Source organism: Choloepus didactylus, chromosome 19 (assembly GCF_015220235.1).
Source record: "Choloepus didactylus isolate mChoDid1 chromosome 19, mChoDid1.pri, whole genome shotgun sequence".
Classification (NCBI taxonomy): Eukaryota; Metazoa; Chordata; class Mammalia; order Pilosa; family Megalonychidae; genus Choloepus; species Choloepus didactylus.
The window spans coordinates 46645894-46660010 of NC_051325.1; the positions used below are offsets into that span (position 1 = coordinate 46645894).

Sequence of the window (14117 nt, forward strand, 5' to 3'; positions counted from 1 at the left end):
AAGAAGGAGAAATGCTATGAATAAATGTCAGTGCCCCTCACAGAATGTTACCTCCCAAGACCTCACTTTTTGCCTGCAAATACTCTGAGATGTCAGAGTGTCTCTCCAAAGCAGCTCTGATCATGTCATCTGCCTTTTAAACATCGTTTAAAGACTGCCCTGCTGCTGACAACACAAAGTGAAGCCTCCTTTGTCTGGAATCTCAGGCAACCTTGTGTCTGTCTCCTAACTGTCCTTCTAGCTTTACCCTGCAATCCCTGCAAAAATGGCTTCCCCAAACTTAGTGTGTGCTTGGATATCTATTCTTTTGCATGGCATGATACATGACACCTCCGAGTGAAGTTTCTTCAGCTGTGAAATGGGTCCTTGGGAGGCCCATTGGGAGGCCCCAAGATCATTGCCAGGGGTAACAACTAGGAGCGATTAGATCAACAAGAGCACTTATGGTATGCCAGGTGGCCACTGGAGGTTGGCGCCTCTCCTCTCACTGCCTAGTAACTGTATTGTCATCTCTCCCAGGAGACTGTGGATCATGGGAGGGTGTGGATAATGTTTCACTCGTCTTATGTGTATAAACCTGAGTGCCTAGAACACCCTAAGTACTTAATGAATGCGTAGGAAGGCAGGTAAAAGACCAAGGAAGAAAAGGACAACTGGTATACCAACCAATGTTCAATTTAAATGGAAAGTTACTTCTGAAGACTCTGGGGACCATCGTTTACCCTGGGCCAACAAGTGTTCCTGCTGCCACGCTGCCACCTGACCGACTGATCTTCCTAACAATAAATTTGATCTTGTTAACTTCTGTATTTAAAATCATTCAGTAGTCTCCTAAATAAAGTCCAAAGTCCTTGGCCTGACTGAACCAGGTTGTCACGTTCTGGCTCTACCAAACCTGCCTTTGTCCTCACTGTGCCTCCATCCAGCAGTGCCCTTCCGTCTCAAAAACTCTCAGCCAGGCAGATGCCGCTGGCTGGGAGAGCGAGCCGGCCGCCAGCAGAGCGCAGCTGCAAGAAAGGCGCGGGGGAGGCGAGCCGGAGCCAGAGCAGCAGCCTGTGTCCGCTGAAAGCACCCGGGTGCAGTCGGAGCCAGAGCTGCAGCCGCGATGGCCGTGGCGGTGGGAAGACCCTCTAATGAAGAGCTTCGAAACTTGTCCCTTTCTGGCCATGTTGGATTTGACAGTCTCCCTGACCAGCTGGTCAACAAGTCTACTTCTCAAGGATTCTGTTTTAACATCCTGTGTGTTGGTGAGACAGGTATTGGCAAATCCACACTAATGGACACTTTATTCAACACCAAATTTGAAAGTGACCCGGCTTCTGACAATGAACCAGGTGTGCGGTTAAAAGCCAGAAGTTATGAACTTCAGGAGAGCAATGTATGGCTGAAGTTAACCATTGTTGACACCGTGGGATTTGGAGACCAGATAAATAAAGATGACAGCTATAAGCCAATAGTGGAGTACATTGATGCCCAATTTGAGGCCTACCTGCAAGAGGAATTGAAGATCAAACGTTCTCTCTTCAACTACCACGATACAAGGATCCATGCCTGCCTCTACTTCATCACCCCTACAGGACATTCACTCAAGTCCCTGGACCTGGTCACCATGAAAAAGCTGGACAGTAAGGTGAACATCATTCCAATAATTGCAAAAGCTGATACCATTGCCAAGAATGAATTACACAAATTCAAGAGCAAGATCATGAGTGAACTAGTCAGCAATGGTGTCCAGATATATCAGTTCCCCACAGATGAAGAAACAGTGGCAGAGATTAATGCAACAATGAGTGTCCATCTCCCATTTGCAGTGGTTGGCAGCACAGAAGAGGTGAAGATCGGCAACAAGATGGCAAAAGCCAGGCAGTACCCCTGGGGTGTGGTGCAGGTTGAGAATGAAAACCATTGTGATTTTGTGAAACTCCGGGAGATGCTGATCCGAGTGAACATGGAAGATTTGCGGGAACAGACTCACACCCGCCACTATGAACTGTATTGGCACTGTAAGCTCGAGGAGATGGGCTTCAAAGACACTGATCCTGACATCAAGCCCTTCAGTCTTCAGGAAACATATGAAGCAAAGTGGAATGAATTCTTGGGAGAACTTCAGAAGAAGAAGAAATGAGACAAATGTTTGTTATGAGAGTGAAAGAGAAAGAAGCTGAACTCAAAGAGGCAGAGAAAGAGCTTCATGAGAAGTTTGACCTCCTAAAGCGGACACACCAAGAAGAGAAGAAGAAAGTGGAAGACAAAAAGGAGGAGCTTGAGGAAGAGGTGAACAATTTCCAGAAGAAGAAAGCAGCAGCTCAATTACTACAGTCCCAGGCCCAGCAGTCTGGGGCCCAGCAAACCAAGAAAGACAAGGATAAGAAAAATGCAAGCTTCACATAAAGCCTGGCAAGCCAAGGATGTTCCCGCATTCACCTGCTTTTGCAATAATATTGTGTCTTTGCCATCTGTGTCCTTTTATTTTTATTTTTATTTTTTTACTCTTCCTCAAACACCAGTAACTATTAACTCATTTTACTGAATGTTGTTGGGTGGTGGAAAATGGTAGAACAAGGGAATGACAGCAAAAGCTATGTGCAGCTGGACTTTGTTTCTAGAAAGCAAATGGTTTGTCTGTTATGCCTGTTCAGAATGGCAGCAGGAAGCATGCCTGTTACTTTTATGTTGCTTTGGACTGAGGAAAGGAGGTTGAAATGCTATGTGTACGTCTGATGCGAAAACTTCTCACCACCTCAGCAGCTCAACTAAAAACCAGAACAGCCATGACAACATCTTGCATTGTCTTGATTATTCACCTCAGTGATCGCAAAATCCGTGAACTCACCCTGTCTCTTCTCCACATTACCCCAAACTAAGGTAGATTTGTGTATAGGCAGAACTGTGGGTAAGCATTATATGAATTTTTCATTTTAATCAATAATATTATTTGGCCTGGAATTGTGGGTCTGTTCAGACTGTTTCCTCTTGATGGTTTTAAACTGCATCTGAACACCTATCTCTTCAAATCCTGGCCAAGTTGGAGTGAGAGGACTGTCACAGAAAACTTATGATTATGTTCACTTTTATCAGTGCAACCTTGTTTGTTTCACAGATAGTGATCTCAAAGTTTGGACCATACACCCTTCTACAAAGGATGATGGTTTTCTCAACCTATTTTCTACCTAAGATAAGGAATCGTTCATAAACACACCTAAATTTGTTCTCAGTGAGTTGGGTGGGGAGGGTCTAATAACTGATTCCAGGATATAAGTACAACTTCTAATAAAATTTTTAACTAACCAAGAGGAGAAAATTTCCAGAAATGCTTCAAGTAGAAAATTTGTTATAAACTGTGTGTCATCTGCAGCACAAGTTTGAGGGGAAAATGGGGAAGAACAGAACACAAACGCATGAATCAGGAAAGCAGAAATTCAACTTTACATCTGGCTTCCTTACTTAGTTCCCTTCAATATTTGGCGATAAAGGAAAGAAGAAATAGAACATTTGGTTTCTCAAATCCAGTTATCTTGGAATCCACGACTAGCTTCACCTGCTCTCTCTGTCCAAGGCCCATTGAGCTGATGCCCCAAAGCCTCAGCAGTGAGAGTGAGAGTATCCTATATACCACGACGTGAACTGTGTGTCTAATTTGCATAGAAAAATTATGTGTATTTAATCTGTTTTCTGTACCATTCCTTTCTGATGCTTATCCTCATCTTGATTTTTTTACTCTCTCTACTAACAAAATTCTCCCAGCTTTCTAACTCTGTAGTCTCCTGTTTCTTACTTGAAAGGATATTTCTCATGACCCAATGATTCATCCCTGCAACTTCTTTCTGACCATCACTAGTCATATATCAAGTAAACACTCACTCTCACACTTTTTTTTTTTCCAATTAGTAAGTCTTCCATTGGTTCCAACAAGGATTTTTTTCCTTTTTGTCCTCAGTCATATGCTTAGGAGAAAGAAGGAATGGTCTTCCATGAACTGATTTGGTCTTAATTAGGCTAAGTTAGGAAATCAGTTATTGAAGCCCAAACTAAGTTAGCAGTAATGATAGAAAGACAGGTTTAGGAGCTACTGGACTAAGTGTTTTTGTCTGTTTGCTTGTTTGTTTAATGATTCGAGTCTTGAGGCTAGCTGTGGAGCAGCCAAAGCTGAGATGGCATGCTGATTTCTAACCATCGGCTTAATTTGCTCACCACCATGCACCAGACAAAAGCCTGAATACTCATGTCATGTGCTTGTTCCCACCACTGCTTGTGTTAGCATTTTGGTGCCAAGTAAGAGAAAATACAATTTTAAATAGTTTCTGCATCACTAAAACCTTATTAAAATGAGCCTAGCAGTGAAAGGTATCCAACGACTTTTTAATTCCAAGATTATTGATTGGATTTTTTTTTTTTGCATTAAAATTTTCAAAATAAAGTAAAACATATGGAGAGTCAGGGAATAAAAAGTCAAAAGAAAGATACAGAGCCTTTTTTTTCCCCGAAGTATTGCTTCTGCAGTTTTTTTTTTACCACCTTTCCCTAGCCCTATTTAGTTTGTTATTGCTGCTCTTCTCTTTTGTTTCTGTATCTATGCCTTTTTTCACAGTAGTCCTTGGCTCTGCACGGAATAAATCATCCCCTCAGTCTAACTGGATGTGCTTTCACCTCTGCATGTAAGTACAGTAGTAAGATATCTTTGAGATCTTTCTGATTTTTTTTAATTAGGAAAAACAAATGGGATGGATGGATTTTTTCTTTCATTCTTTTTGAGTTGGGTAGGAAGGTAATGACAACTATAAATATATTTTAAATGGCTACATTTATATCTTTCACAAGAACCACAAAAATTCATGTTACCCTTTACTATCAATGTAGACATTCAGAAATTACTAACCTCAGCCTGTGTTTTTGGACATCAGTGGATTACATCAAGTCCTTGGTTCTGATAATGTTGATAAAAGCCAGAATGAGAAACTACTACCTTCCACTAGAGAAAATCAAAAATCATCCCTGCTTAATTTTTTGGTGATCTTAGTTTCAAGGTCTCTCCCTCATGCTAACTGGTGTCAGTGGTCATCTCTTTCTCTTTGTGTGTGTGTGTGTATGTGTGTGTGTGCGCACACCAGACCACTCCAACTGGTCTCTCCCATCTTTTTTTCAACCGTAATGACCATCTTTTTACTTCTTCAGGAGTTTAGTTTAGAGATCACTAACAATTTTATGTGCTGTCAGATGTGATGGAAAAGCCCTTTGAGAATTTATTGGCTGTTCAGAGACTATGTTTTCCCAGCTTAGACTCTATTGATTCACCAAAATTTTGTCCAACTGGGGGAATCATTTAATGTAACACTGGGCATAGGTTACTTATCATCCTTCTATGCTTTGTAATCTCACCAGCAATAACATTTATTGTCCATATCTTATGCATCTCAAATGGACTTGGTTTCCTCACTTTCTTGACGTACCCATGAGTGTTTCACATACAAACTGCTGCATCAGATTTTTCAGCTATTTACCAATCCACGTTATACTGTCTCTGTGTGGTCCTACAAAAAGTGTCCATTCAAATTCTTTGTTTTGCCATTTGCGACAGTCTGAAACTGTCAAGTCTCAACTTCTGAAAGTCCTGATCCATTTACAGGACATGTATATGATGACTCTTTAGTAGAAATTTTGACCTACAAAGTCTAGATTGTATGTAGGTATGAAGGGAATTTTTAAAATAAATTGAAAATTAAGCTGTGAACAGCATTAGAACTTTGTCTATTAATTTTTAAATATGCTGATATGCCTTAAACTGTAGCTGTAGATCATTGTCATTTTGCTGTTTGAAAATAACCAATGTGTTTTCTAAAACTTGTGTAATCTACTTTCTGTGTTAATGCAGAATTGTCATATATGTAAGCTGCATGTTAGACACTTGTCTTTTTTAAGAAAACTAAAATAATTGTATTAATGTGAAGCATATCACTTTTTCAAGTATGAAAGTAATCACTCAGCAACCATGCTCAGTAATTTGGTGTCTGTTAAGGTAGGAGAGTGGCGGACAGGTAATCTATGCATATATCAACAGTGCCAAGACCTAAAGCAGGGGGAAATATATTTTTACCCAAACATTAAAAAAAAAAAAAAAAAAAAAAAAAAAACCTCTCAGCCATTTTTCTAGAGCCAGCTCAAATTGAACCTTTTGGGAAAGCCTTCTGTACCCTCAAGGAGTTATTCTGTTTTTTATTCCCACTGTAATTACAACATCTGTAAATACCTTTTGTGGAGCATCAATATTTGGGCAAGTTCTGCACTAGACAATTTTCATACCTGTTTCTGTTTCTCAGATTTTAGCAGGCATCACGACCCCCTGGAGGGCTTAGGAAAACACAGAATCCTGGACCCCTCCCAAGAATAGGTCTGGGGTGGGTCCTGAAAATTTATATTTCTAATAAACTTCTTGCAATGCTAATGCCACTGGTCCAGGGACCACACTTTGAGTAGTACTGGCTTTACATGTGAGAAAAATTATTACCATTTTATAAGGGAGTGCAAATTAGGTGACTTGCTGCAGGTTAAATTATTCCATGACGAAACCAAACTTTGAATCTGTTTCTGGAGCCATAGCCTGTACTTTCTTACTTAACAGGAGCAACAGCAGCCCCTTTATAAGCACATAAGGGTATATAACTTACACAAGGTCACACAGTCAGTATGTGGTAGAATAGAGACCTGGATCAAGGGACAATGACAGCACATCTATCCACTTAACTAATGACCATTCTCTGAATGTGACACTGTTCACCCTTCATTGCGACCACTGGTTTACAAGAAAGTATCCCCAGCCAGATGGTGATAACCTTTGAGGTAACAGAAATTGTCTCATTTAGCTTCATATCCTAGTCACTGGCAAAATGCAAGCAATTAGCAGGTACATAATTTATGTGATGAGCGACCAAATACACAAGACTGAAGGAGTAAATAAAAACATGAAAATAATCTATGTCTGAACCACTTGATAAGTAGACTGGTCTTGTCTATAAATGGTATAACTAGACTCAAGACCAATCTGTAGAGGGGCTTTGGGAAGGCCAGTTCATCTCTTCAAATACAGTAACAATCAACCAAAACAACCATAACAACAAAAAATACTTTGTCCCCAGTGGCTGTGGGCCGACATTCCAAGGCAGCTCTGGAGTCAGGCAAAAGAATGCAGGTTTGGCAAAATCAGGCTCCTGCCCCAAACTAAAAAAGCTTCTTTTGTTTCCCTTTTAGCTAATTTCTCTCCTTTCTGAGCCTACCAGGGGGGAATCGGTCTAGTGGATGCTATTCAAACCAACAGCTGCAAAGGGGGTGGGGGCAAAACAGAGAGGAACTTTTTGTTGCTTGTAATCAAGGGTAAAAATAAAAGAGGCACAATGAAAATTAAGGAAAATAAACAGTGATCAAGACTTTTCTTTTCCATTTGCCAGTGGAGTCCTGCTGTGTGTCCAACAATGGGGGAAGAATAAGGCTCTGGGATGTGGGATACCATGTCGGCTTCCACTGCATGTAAGGACAGAAAGATGCCTACACTGAGCCAGCTATGGGATGGGAAATATGACTCTCACAGCCCCCTTCTATGCAGAAGTTGAGCTGCGGATGCATAAGGAGAACAGGATGGGAGGACAGGAGAGGTAGAGAAGAGTAAATGAGGAATGAATGTGGCTCCTGGCTGTGAGACGTGGGATGGCACTCAGACATGGCTCTCAAGTTCTTGATTCATTCAGAACTCTTGGGCCCCATGATTTTAGACTGGACTGGAGACCCTACAACCAAATCATGGATAACCTGGCTTTGCTATCGATACCACCTCCACTCTCAAAGCTTTCTGCTATGTTCAAGGCTAGATTCCAGCACCTGGACTCTAATTTAGGACCTGAGATTTGACCTGGACTGCTCTTGGACAGGCTGATGGACCACAGCTTTCAACACAGACAACAATGACAATAGCTCCTATTACATGCTAGGGGCTGTGCTGTGTGCCTGTTGTACAACATCTAGTCCTCGTAACAGGTCTAAGAGGTAAGCAGTCTTATCCCAATTTTACAGATAAGAAGTCCCAAAATGATGAAAATTTGGCACAAAACACATGAATACATGATTACACCTCCAAGGTGAACAGAAAGAAAACCCCCCTTTCCCAGCCTCACTAATCTGGAAAGCGGTGGTGTGGGAATCCTCATTCTTGTTGGTCTTACCTAGACCCATCACATTTCACCACCACACCAGGATGCTCTGAGGATGGCGGAAGATGCACTTCCAGACTCTCTGCTGGGAATTAGACCAAAAGGGAAGAATCATGGGAGGGGTGGTGAGAGCATCAAGAAGCTACCTTCAGGCACAGTTGATCAGTCACAGGGAACAAAACCAGAAGGAAATGAGACAGGGCACTGGAGGGCAGTGTAGGCTTTAGAGGCAAGTAGAATGGAAGATAGAGAGGAAACTGAGGTCCAGGTAGAGAAGGAACTTGCTCAATTTCACCAAGAAGTGGAAGGCAGAGTAAAGAGAATTAGAAGAGAGGAGCAGAGGGGAACCCAGGGTATGGAGGTGTCACAGAGTCAACATCCGAGGAGGATCAGGAATTCCCAGAAAACCACAGTAGTCAACTGTGGCTGTCCTTGAAATGGGTACTGTAGGGTTCTGCCCACATGGAGGTGATCCACCCCAGTTAACTGATGATTTTTCATCTCTCCCTGGGACTTACTCCCCTCAAGGTTATGTTTCCTGGGGACATGGGGGGATGTCAATGGCTAGTTAATATGGAAACAAAAAGGCCCATCCCCTTGCCTCAATTTGAGACAACTCTGAAGTGCCCCACTGGCTGTCTGAGCCTTCAATTGAAACTAAATCTCGAGTCAGTTTCTTCCTTGCCAAATCCTGCCTTCCTTACTCCCTTACAGTGATTTTTCAAGTGCTTTTCCCCAATAAACCTTCTTTACCCGACTCTGTCTCAGATTTTTTTTCCAAGGGACCCAATCTAAGATACTCCCTCTGCTTCAGTGCCCACCATCACCTCCCTTCAAGGAACCTTCTGAAAAGAGGATCCACAGGATGCAGAGGGAGGATGGGGGAGTAGTCAGGTGAAGAAAACACCTTCACCTGGCTCCAAAACACAGAAGCACAGGCTCCTCCTGTTTGACCAGGTTCCTCCACGGTTCCAGGAACCAGCTGCAAAGTTCCCACACTGGGTCTGGTCCCAGCCATTCAGCACAGTCTAATTGTTCCAAATTTTATTTGAATCATTGCTGGGGCTGTCACTTCATCCAATTAAGTGGAGGTCACAGAAGGAACCGCTTGTCATTACAGCAATTCCTCCTTGTGCTAAATGCTTCCAGAATCTTAACTATCAAGTAGACATGATCAGAAAAGATGGCTCTGGTAGAGATGGTAGTATTTCTCTTTCACAGAGACAAACACGGGCAGGCCCCCGAGCCCGACATGTACTACCCACGTTCAGCAGCTACATAAATTAGACAGGCCTAAATAAGGCAGGCTGGGGACAGGTACAGAAATGGAATGCAGATGAGGTTCACCACCAGACCCAGCACTGCATGTGACGGCTGGGAGCCCACATTTCTCGGGCAGCATGGCACAGCAGAAGCAGCACCGAGCTAACAGCAGGGAGATGTGGGCTCAGTGCCTGCTCTTCTCTACCCGATGCCAGACCTTCTAGCAAGCCCCACCTCTTCCCCAAGGGCTACCAGGCCTTGAATCATGACTCCCGGCTCTCTCTCCATCCCTGCTCGCACTACTCACTGGCCCCACTCCAGTCACACCGCCCACCTTCAGTTCTTTCAACCCACCAAGCTCATTCCTGCCTCTGGGGTTTCTTACTCACTGTTCCCCTTCCTGGAAAGGTCATCTTCCTGCTATTTAACTGGCTGACATCTTCTCATCCCTCCAGCCTGAGCTCAAATGTCACTTCCTCCAGGAAGCCTCTCTTGTCCACCTGTCAAAGCTGGTCTTTCCAGTTATTCTGTCACCATACTCTGATTCCATCATAGTCCTAATCACAATCTGTAATAATATATTGGTCCAAATCTTTCAAAGTCCACCTCTCTTGCTAGAATGCTGTCCAATATGGTAGCCACCAGCCACACGTGGCTATTTAAATTTAAATAATTAAAAATTCAAATCCTCCACCATGATAGCCCTGTTCAGAACTCAATAAGCACATCTGGCTCATTGATCCAGTTATTGAACAGCACAGGTAACAGACAATTTCCATTATCGCCAGAAGTTCTATTAGAGCTGGTCTAGAATATGATCTGGGAGAGCAGAAGTTCCTGTATTCCTGGAACCTGCAACAGAACCTGGGAATATAGTCAGTCAATAAATATTTGAGTCTGTGAATCAAACAACAAATGTTTTAAATCAAGGTATGTTTAGAAGAGCTAAGAAGGGATATTCACATCTCTTTGGAAGGTGAAGAAGTCTTCAAAAGGAAGGTGAAATTTACACTGAGCTTCAAAAGATTGTGTGAGAAGAAAGTGAAGGGACACACAAGCCAAGGGAATGGCAGAGGTAAAGGCACCAGAGGATAAAAGATCCTGCTGTTTAATGTTCAGGGAATTGCTGTTGATGGTCAAGTTGAGATTAGAACTCAGGTTTCTTTACCTCAAAAGTCTGAGGCTCCAGGGCTCATGGCTCAAATATTTGCCTCCTGAGGCATATATTTGAAAAGTAAGAAAACTATACTGACTTGCTTTTATTCAAGGTGAAAAAAGGAATGCAGATGTTCATGTTCTGACCAACTGTAAGAGATCCCTGTATCCCCAGCCCCTCTTCTGCATCCTCCTTGCTTCTGTGCTGAAGACAGACTTTAGCATGCACGAATTGCACAGAAGACAGGGTGCCCATCTGAGGATGAAGCCATGGATAAATAGAAAAGCCGACCTCTTAAGAAGGCTTCCCAGCATGAAAACACAGTGAGGCAAGCTCACACAGAAGTGAAGGTGCCCATTCAATATGTCAGCACACCCCTGCTTTCAAGCAACCCCCTCCTGAGATACCTTTAGCCACCTGCCTTCCTGATGCTGTGTGCCACCTGACACTGATGTAGAAGCAGGGTGATTCAGCCTTGGGGAGCTGGGAGGGTGGCGAGGGGCTGGGATCACAAAGGGAGGGAACAAGGCAAACCCTGGGGTTTAACGTCCCTTGAGAGGGGGAGGGTTTGCTCTCTTCTGAAAGGCTGGCTCGTTTATACAAGCAAACCGATCAGCACATGATTTATGGGGGCATTCCCAGTGCCTGCCTGCCTCTCTGCTTTGCCTCCTGAAGAAAAAGGGAAAAAGAAACAAAAGACTCAGGGAGAGGCACTGGTATGAGCCCATGAATCTGATCTGCATTAATCACCTCCATCACCCCCACTTGCTGGGCCTCTCCTCCATGGCAACCCTGGGTCTTTTGCTGGGAACACGCAGGTCGAGCTAGAGCTGGCTGGGGAGCTCATTAGCACCTCGCCAGAGCCAAGGGCTGCCTGCCTTCCAGCAGGCATTTTGAACTCTCCCTTGCAATCAATATAATGCTTTTGCAGCTGCTCCATCCACTGCCCTTGCAGCCACTGGAGGCTGTAAATGTCTTCACTTCATAGGAAACAGCATTCCTTCCTTTGTACATTGGTCCTCTGGGTTCTCAACACAGCAGGGTCCAGATCTGGGGAGAAGAAGGCTCCAGTGATGGGCTGGGAGTGGGGATCCAGGCCTCAGTCAGGTGCTGGGGCAACGCGGGCAGGAAAAGGCTCCAGTGGCAACAGGCATTGCATGGGAGGGGCTTCAGGCCATTCCAGAGATGGCTCAGGAGTCCAAACTGGCAACCAGACCCTGAAGCAGGTCTCCCACTGAGTTGTGAGGCTTCAGACACTGTGCCTGACATGTTTCCCTTAATGATTCCTTTGCTGCCTGAACTGGCCTTTAGCTGCCCTGCATATGGCCACCAGGGCCCAGGAGCATCTTAGTTCTGCATATGCTTCTCGCAGGCCATTGCTGCAGCTAAGCCACAGGACCTCAGGACTAAGTTCCACTGACTCAAATTCTACAGGTGCAGGCTCCCAGAAGTCAGCTCCTCCCTGGAATGCAAAGGACTGCTGTCAGCCCCCTCAAATGCTAGTGGAAACCCCAGAGATAAAGTCACTTCCTGCCTTCAGAGTGCCTCTCAGTAGGATCAGCCTTAATATCCAAGCCCAGTAAAGTGACACTGTTCTCCAAGGCCCATTGACCACAGTAGGAGAAGAAGCCGAGGCTTTGCAGCTCTCAAGGCCAAGGGATCACAGATGATCAGAGTTTGGCAGGATCTAAAAAGAAAAGGATCTAGTCCAACCCCATATGTAAAACAGGGTAATGACAATACCTACCACAGGAGCTGCTGTGAGTTATCACACAGCATCCTCTTAAAGGGCTGGATTTGTCAGCTTTTGCTGCTGTAACAACCCAAATATTAATGGCATGCACAGACACTTATTTCTTGCTCTCAGGTCTGTGGGTCAAGTTCTGGCTTAGCTAGGCTCGTTGCAAGAACCAGGCCGAAGGAGCAGTTGCAACCTGGGGCAGGTTCTCGTGATGGAGGACAGCAGGCTAGATGGGGAGCAGAATCACGTGATACCTTCTGAAAGCTCTGCTTTAAACAGGGCAAGGAAGTGTACTCTGCCCATGGGGTGGAATCAGGAAAAGTAAATATTTGCAGAACAACAATACAGTCTTCTGGCAGCGCTTAGCAAAAGGCTTTGGAACATAGCAATCTCTCAGAATGTTAGGTTTGTCAACATTATGATTATCATTACTAGCAGTAGCATTTTGCTCATGATACACTGAAACTCAGAAAAATGGGGACAAATAAGTCAAGTCTTGGACTATCTGCTGCATGGAGATGGCCCTGGAAAAGTTTCACCTCCCTTGACCAGTGAAGACAGGCTCTAAGAACTGTCCCAGGGCCAGCTGTGACTGGAGAAGCGAGATCTAGGCCACTGACAGGCCAGGTCCAACCCCATAGCTGTCTTTGGGACTGGTGGGAATTGGCAAAGGTGGCATCCCATGGAAAACTGAGCACATGGCAGGACCAGGACTTAAAACCAGGCCTGCTAACCTCCAGTTCTAGACTAAATTCCCATTCCACCTTCACTAGGAGGGAGAACATTTTGAAATGGAATTGATTCCTTTTTACATATTTTTCTTTTAAAAAAAAAAAGAAAGAAAACTCTCAATGTTTATTTTTATTTCTTTAGGCTGAAGCTTAACTCCAAAAATAGACAGTCTTTTTCAGTAGCCCTGTCATTAGCAGTTGCTACAAACACTATGTCCCCCACACACTGAACTGCAACTAAGACACTTGAAAAGAGCAATTAGAACAGAAGTCTCCTGCGAAACACGGTGACCAGTCTCCACAGGGCGTGGGGAGGAGCCAAGCCCCTCCAGGAGCTTTCTGTGTCTCTGTGTGGGCCACCCACACCCTAGCAGTCCCTCATGGGTGCCTGAGTGTTTCCCACCTCTGGAGAGCTTGGGGCCACTCGCCCCACCAGCTCCACACTATCTGTGTCCTTAGCCAGGTCATTTAACCTCTCAGTCTCTGGTGCCTCACCTAGAAAATGGAAACAGTAATCATGGGCTTTTTAGGCACCTTTACCACTTTGTAGGTATTGAAAACTACCTGATTTTATGCAAGCAGCCATGAACACTCCCTCCACTCCACAGTGATCCTGGGTCTTTTGTTGAGATGGACTGGACACAGCCCTTCTCTTCACAGAGCTTACAGTCTAGCAGGGAATCCTGCCAGGTAGATAGAAATTTGGGAGCACCTAACTGAATTTGTGATTGTGGGGAAGCTTGCCAGGGAAGGCTTCCCTGGAGGGGACACGGTTGGGTTGAGCTATGAATGGGTAGACTAAGTAGGGAAGAATATTCCAGGAGGAAAAAAAAAAAAAAAAGAACATGTGCAAAAGCACAAAGACTGCCTAAAAATATTTTGGCTGGTTTCTAGCCTGGGATGTAGTGTAAAGGTCTGGAAGAAAGTAGACTGGACGCATATTGTGAGGGGCTTGGTCCACACTTCCAAGGAGGCAGTTAAGTCACGGAGAACTATCAAAGTCTTGGAATCTGGGCACTTGTATAATCAAT

The 14117-nt window shown here is 44.2% G+C and overlaps 1 protein-coding gene and 1 pseudogene across 8 annotated transcripts in view; one reads left to right on the forward strand and one right to left on the reverse strand.

Moving 5' to 3' along the window:
- PTPRT (protein tyrosine phosphatase receptor type T) overlaps positions 1–14117 on the reverse strand; it is a 1173155-nt gene that overhangs the window by 646034 nt on the left and 513004 nt on the right. The gene's annotated exons all lie outside the window — the stretch shown is intronic.
- LOC119515140 lies at positions 1106–2682 on the forward strand (annotated as a pseudogene).